The sequence below is a fragment of the Phaseolus vulgaris genome, chromosome 11 (assembly GCF_051622355.1).
Source record: "Phaseolus vulgaris cultivar YP4 chromosome 11, ASM5162235v1, whole genome shotgun sequence".
NCBI classification, from domain to species: domain Eukaryota; kingdom Viridiplantae; phylum Streptophyta; class Magnoliopsida; order Fabales; family Fabaceae; genus Phaseolus; species Phaseolus vulgaris.
The window spans coordinates 55,587,481-55,595,316 of record NC_143508.1 but is presented as its reverse complement, the minus strand read 5'-3'; positions in this window follow the sequence as shown (position 1 = coordinate 55,595,316).

Sequence of the window (7,836 nt, the reverse complement as noted above, 5' to 3'; positions counted from 1 at the left end):
ATCAATTCCTTTTGATCCCAAACTTCTCCCACATCACTTTGAAGGCATTTGTGAGGATTGAGTCCAGCCAGTTTTCCAAAACCATGATTTTCGTTTTTCACCAAAATCACCACCAAGTCACAAAATCATGAACTTGGCTATGCACCAACCATGTCAAGATCAATTCCTTTTGATCCCAAACTTCTCCCACATCACTTTGAAGACATTTGTGAGGATTGAGTCCAGCCAGTTTTCCAAAACCATGATTTTCGTTTTTCACCAAAATCACCACCAAGTCACAAAATCAAGCCAAAAATCCAAAATCATGGCACTTGGCTATGCACCAACCATGTCAAGATCAATTCCTTTTGCTCCCAAACTTCTCCCACATCACTTTGAAGGCATTTGTGAGGATTGAGTCCAGCCAGTTTTCCAAAACCATGATTTTCGTTTTTCACCAAAATCACCACCAAGCCACAAAATCAAGCCAAAACACCAAAATCATGAACTTGGCTATGCACCAACCATGTCAAGATCAATTCCTTTTGATCCCAAACTTCTCCCACATCACTTTGAAGGCATTTGTGAGGATTGAGTCCAGCCAGTTTTCCAAAACCATGATTTTCGTTTTTCACCAAAATCACCACCAAGCCACAAAATCAAGCCAAAACACCAAAATCATGAACTTGGCTATGCACCAACCATGTCAAGATCAATTCCTTTTGATCCCAAACTTCTCCCACATCACTTTGAAGGCATTTGTGAGGATTGAGTCCAGCCAGTTTTCCAAAACCATGATTTTCGTTTTTCACCAAAATCACCACCAAGCCACAAAATCAAGCCAAAACACCAAAATCATGAACTTGGCTATGCACCAACCATGTCAAGATCAATTCCTTTTGATCCCAAACTTCTCCCACATCACTTTGAAGGCATTTGTGAGGATTCAGTCCAGCCACTTTTCCAAAACCATGATTTTCGTTTTTCACCAAAATCACCACCAAGCCACAAAATCAAGCCAAAACACCAAAATCATGAACTTGGCTATGCACCAACCATGTCAAGATCAATTCCTTTTGATCCCAAACTTCTCCCACATCACTTTGAAGGCATTTGTGAGGATTGAGTCCAGCCAGTTTTCCAAAACCATGATTTTCGTTTTTCACCAAAATCACCACCAAGCCACAAAATCAAGCCAAAACACCAAAATCATGAACTTTGCTATGCACCAACCATGTCAAGATCAATTCCTTTTGATCCCAAACTTCTCCCACATCACTTTGAAGGCATTTGTGAGGATTGAGTCCAGCCAGTTTTCCAAAACCATGATTTTCGTTTTTCACCAAAATCACCACCAAGCCACAAAATCAAGCCAAAACACCAAAATCATGAACTTTGCTATGCACCAACCATGTCAAGATCAATTCCTTTTGATCCCAAACTTCTCCCACATCACTTTGAAGGCATTTGTGAGGATTGAGTCCAGCCAGTTTTCCAAAACCATGATTTTCGTTTTTCACCAAAATCACCACCAAGCCACAAAATCAAGCCAAAACACCAAAATCATGAACTTTGCTATGCACCAACCATGTCAAGATCAATTCCTTTTGATCCCAAACTTCTCCCACATCACTTTGAAGGCATTTGTGAGGATTGAGTCCAGCCAGTTTTCCAAAACCATGATTTTCGTTTTTCACCAAAATCACCACCAAGCCACAAAATCAAGCCAAAACACCAAAATCATGAACTTTGCTATGCACCAACCATGTCAAGATCAATTCCTTTTGATCCCAAACTTCTCCCACATCACTTTGAAGGCATTTGTGAGGATTGAGTCCAGCCAGTTTTCCAAAACCATGATTTTCGTTTTTCACCAAAATCACCACCAAGCCACAAAATCACCACCAAGTCACAAAATCATGAACTTGGCTATGCACCAACCATGTCAAGATCAATTCCTTTTGATCCCAAACTTCTCCCACATCACTTTGAAGGCATTTGTGAGGATTGAGTCCAGCCAGTTTTCCAAAACCATGATTTTCGTTTTTCACCAAAATCACCACCAAGCCACAAAATCACCACCAAGTCACAAAATCATGAACTTGGCTATGCACCAACCATGTCAAGATCAATTCCTTTTGATCCCAAACTTCTCCCACATCACTTTGAAGGCATTTGTGAGGATTGAGTCCAGCCAGTTTTCCAAAACCATGATTTTCGTTTTTCACCAAAATCACCACCAAGCCACAAAATCATGAACTTGGCTATGCACCAACCATGTCAAGATCAATTCCTTTTGATCCCAAACTTCTCCCACATCACTTTGAAGGCATTTGTGAGGATTGAGTCCAGCCAGTTTTCCAAAACCATGATTTTCGTTTTTCACCAAAATCACCACCAAGTCACAAAATCATGAACTTGGCTATGCACCAACCATGTCAAGATCAATTCCTTTTGATCCCAAACTTCTCCCACATCACTTTGAAGACATTTGTGAGGATTGAGTCCAGCCAGTTTTCCAAAACCATGATTTTCGTTTTTCACCAAAATCACCACCAAGTCACAAAATCAAGCCAAAAATCCAAAATCATGGCACTTGGCTATGCACCAACCATGTCAAGATCAATTCCTTTTGCTCCCAAACTTCTCCCACATCACTTTGAAGGCATTTGTGAGGATTGAGTCCAGCCAGTTTTCCAAAACCATGATTTTCGTTTTTCACCAAAATCACCACCAAGCCACAAAATCAAGCCAAAACACCAAAATCATGAACTTGGCTATGCACCAACCATGTCAAGATCAATTCCTTTTGATCCCAAACTTCTCCCACATCACTTTGAAGGCATTTGTGAGGATTGAGTCCAGCCAGTTTTCCAAAACCATGATTTTCGTTTTTCACCAAAATCACCACCAAGCCACAAAATCAAGCCAAAACACCAAAATCATGAACTTGGCTATGCACCAACCATGTCAAGATCAATTCCTTTTGATCCCAAACTTCTCCCACATCACTTTGAAGGCATTTGTGAGGATTGAGTCCAGCCAGTTTTCCAAAACCATGATTTTCGTTTTTCACCAAAATCACCACCAAGCCACAAAATCAAGCCAAAACACCAAAATCATGAACTTGGCTATGCACCAACCATGTCAAGATCAATTCCTTTTGATCCCAAACTTCTCCCACATCACTTTGAAGGCATTTGTGAGGATTCAGTCCAGCCACTTTTCCAAAACCATGATTTTCGTTTTTCACCAAAATCACCACCAAGCCACAAAATCAAGCCAAAACACCAAAATCATGAACTTTGCTATGCACCAACCATGTCAAGATCAATTCCTTTTGATCCCAAACTTCTCCCACATCACTTTGAAGGCATTTGTGAGGATTGAGTCCAGCCACTTTTCCAAAACCATGATTTTCGTTTTTCACCAAAATCACCACCAAGCCACAAAATCAAGCCAAAACACCAAAATCATGAACTTTGCTATGCACCAACCATGTCAAGATCAATTCCTTTTGATCCCAAACTTCTCCCACATCACTTTGAAGGCATTTGTGAGGATTGAGTCCAGCCAGTTTTCCAAAACCATGATTTTCGTTTTTCACCAAAATCACCACCAAGCCACAAAATCACCACCAAGTCACAAAATCATGAACTTGGCTATGCACCAACCATGTCAAGATCAATTCCTTTTGATCCCAAACTTCTCCCACATCACTTTGAAGGCATTTGTGAGGATTGAGTCCAGCCAGTTTTCCAAAACCATGATTTTCGTTTTTCACCAAAATCACCACCAAGCCACAAAATCACCACCAAGTCACAAAATCATGAACTTGGCTATGCACCAACCATGTCAAGATCAATTCCTTTTGATCCCAAACTTCTCCCACATCACTTTGAAGGCATTTGTGAGGATTGAGTCCAGCCACTTTTCCAAAACCATGATTTTCGTTTTTCACCAAAATCACCACCAAGCCACAAAATCATGAACTTGGCTATGCACCAACCATGTCAAGATCAATTCCTTTTGATCCCAAACTTCTCCCACATCACTTTGAAGGCATTTGTGAGGATTGAGTCCAGCCAGTTTTCCAAAACCATGATTTTCGTTTTTCACCAAAATCACCACCAAGTCACAAAATCATGAACTTGGCTATGCACCAACCATGTCAAGATCAATTCCTTTTGATCCCAAACTTCTCCCACATCACTTTGAAGACATTTGTGAGGATTGAGTCCAGCCAGTTTTCCAAAACCATGATTTTCGTTTTTCACCAAAATCACCACCAAGTCACAAAATCAAGCCAAAAATCCAAAATCATGGCACTTGGCTATGCACCAACCATGTCAAGATCAATTCCTTTTGCTCCCAAACTTCTCCCACATCACTTTGAAGGCATTTGTGAGGATTGAGTCCAGCCAGTTTTCCAAAACCATGATTTTCGTTTTTCACCAAAATCACCACCAAGCCACAAAATCAAGCCAAAACACCAAAATCATGAACTTGGCTATGCACCAACCATGTCAAGATCAATTCCTTTTGATCCCAAACTTCTCCCACATCACTTTGAAGGCATTTGTGAGGATTGAGTCCAGCCAGTTTTCCAAAACCATGATTTTCGTTTTTCACCAAAATCACCACCAAGCCACAAAATCAAGCCAAAACACCAAAATCATGAACTTTGCTATGCACCAACCATGTCAAGATCAATTCCTTTTGATCCCAAACTTCTCCCACATCACTTTGAAGGCATTTGTGAGGATTGAGTCCAGCCAGTTTTCCAAAACCATGATTTTCGTTTTTCACCAAAATCACCACCAAGCCACAAAATCACCACCAAGTCACAAAATCATGAACTTGGCTATGCACCAACCATGTCAAGATCAATTCCTTTTGATCCCAAACTTCTCCCACATCACTTTGAAGGCATTTGTGAGGATTGAGTCCAGCCAGTTTTCCAAAACCATGATTTTCGTTTTTCACCAAAATCACCACCAAGCCACAAAATCACCACCAAGTCACAAAATCATGAACTTGGCTATGCACCAACCATGTCAAGATCAATTCCTTTTGATCCCAAACTTCTCCCACATCACTTTGAAGGCATTTGTGAGGATTGAGTCCAGCCAGTTTTCCAAAACCATGATTTTCGTTTTTCACCAAAATCACCACCAAGCCACAAAATCATGAACTTGGCTATGCACCAACCATGTCAAGATCAATTCCTTTTGATCCCAAACTTCTCCCACATCACTTTGAAGGCATTTGTGAGGATTGAGTCCAGCCAGTTTTCCAAAACCATGATTTTCGTATTTCACCAAAATCACCACCAAGTCACAAAATCATGAACTTGGCTATGCACCAACCATGTCAAGATCAATTCCTTTTGATCCCAAACTTCTCCCACATCACTTTGAAGACATTTGTGAGGATTGAGTCCAGCCAGTTTTCCAAAACCATGATTTTCGTTTTTCACCAAAATCACCACCAAGTCACAAAATCAAGCCAAAAATCCAAAATCATGGCACTTGGCTATGCACCAACCATGTCAAGATCAATTCCTTTTGCTCCCAAACTTCTCCCACATCACTTTGAAGGCATTTGTGAGGATTGAGTCCAGCCAGTTTTCCAAAACCATGATTTTCGTTTTTCACCAAAATCACCACCAAGCCACAAAATCAAGCCAAAACACCAAAATCATGAACTTGGCTATGCACCAACCATGTCAAGATCAATTCCTTTTGATCCCAAACTTCTCCCACATCACTTTGAAGGCATTTGTGAGGATTGAGTCCAGCCAGTTTTCCAAAACCATGATTTTCGTTTTTCACCAAAATCACCACCAAGCCACAAAATCAAGCCAAAACACCAAAATCATGAACTTGGCTATGCACCAACCATGTCAAGATCAATTCCTTTTGATCCCAAACTTCTCCCACATCACTTTGAAGGCATTTGTGAGGATTGAGTCCAGCCAGTTTTCCAAAACCATGATTTTCGTTTTTCACCAAAATCACCACCAAGCCACAAAATCAAGCCAAAACACCAAAATCATGAACTTGGCTATGCACCAACCATGTCAAGATCAATTCCTTTTGATCCCAAACTTCTCCCACATCACTTTGAAGGCATTTGTGAGGATTCAGTCCAGCCACTTTTCCAAAACCATGATTTTCGTTTTTCACCAAAATCACCACCAAGCCACAAAATCAAGCCAAAACACCAAAATCATGAACTTTGCTATGCACCAACCATGTCAAGATCAATTCCTTTTGATCCCAAACTTCTCCCACATCACTTTGAAGGCATTTGTGAGGATTGAGTCCAGCCACTTTTCCAAAACCATGATTTTCGTTTTTCACCAAAATCACCACCAAGCCACAAAATCAAGCCAAAACACCAAAATCATGAACTTTGCTATGCACCAACCATGTCAAGATCAATTCCTTTTGATCCCAAACTTCTCCCACATCACTTTGAAGGCATTTGTGAGGATTGAGTCCAGCCAGTTTTCCAAAACCATGATTTTCGTTTTTCACCAAAATCACCACCAAGCCACAAAATCACCACCAAGTCACAAAATCATGAACTTGGCTATGCACCAACCATGTCAAGATCAATTCCTTTTGATCCCAAACTTCTCCCACATCACTTTGAAGGCATTTGTGAGGATTGAGTCCAGCCAGTTTTCCAAAACCATGATTTTCGTTTTTCACCAAAATCACCACCAAGCCACAAAATCACCACCAAGTCACAAAATCATGAACTTGGCTATGCACCAACCATGTCAAGATCAATTCCTTTTGATCCCAAACTTCTCCCACATCACTTTGAAGGCATTTGTGAGGATTGAGTCCAGCCAGTTTTCCAAAACCATGATTTTCGTTTTTCACCAAAATCACCACCAAGCCACAAAATCATGAACTTGGCTATGCACCAACCATGTCAAGATCAATTCCTTTTGATCCCAAACTTCTCCCACATCACTTTGAAGGCATTTGTGAGGATTGAGTCCAGCCAGTTTTCCAAAACCATGATTTTCGTTTTTCACCAAAATCACCACCAAGTCACAAAATCATGAACTTGGCTATGCACCAACCATGTCAAGATCAATTCCTTTTGATCCCAAACTTCTCCCACATCACTTTGAAGACATTTGTGAAGATTGAGTCCAGCCAGTTTTCCAAAACCATGATTTTCGTTTTTCACCAAAATCACCACCAAGTCACAAAATCAAGCCAAAAATCCAAAATCATGGCACTTGGCTATGCACCAACCATGTCAAGATCAATTCCTTTTGCTCCCAAACTTCTCCCACATCACTTTGAAGGCATTTGTGAGGATTGAGTCCAGCCAGTTTTCCAAAACCATGATTTTCGTTTTTCACCAAAATCACCACCAAGCCACAAAATCAAGCCAAAACACCAAAATCATGAACTTGGCTATGCACCAACCATGTCAAGATCAATTCCTTTTGATCCCAAACTTCTCCCACATCACTTTGAAGGCATTTGTGAGGATTGAGTCCAGCCAGTTTTCCAAAACCATGATTTTCGTTTTTCACCAAAATCACCACCAAGCCACAAAATCAAGCCAAAACACCAAAATCATGAACTTTGCTATGCACCAACCATGTCAAGATCAATTCCTTTTGATCCCAAACTTCTCCCACATCACTTTGAAGGCATTTGTGAGGATTGAGTCCAGCCAGTTTTCCAAAACCATGATTTTCGTTTTTCACCAAAATCACCACCAAGCCACAAAATCACCACCAAGTCACAAAATCATGAACTTGGCTATGCACCAACCATGTCAAGATCAATTCCTTTTGATCCCAAACTTCTCCCACATCAC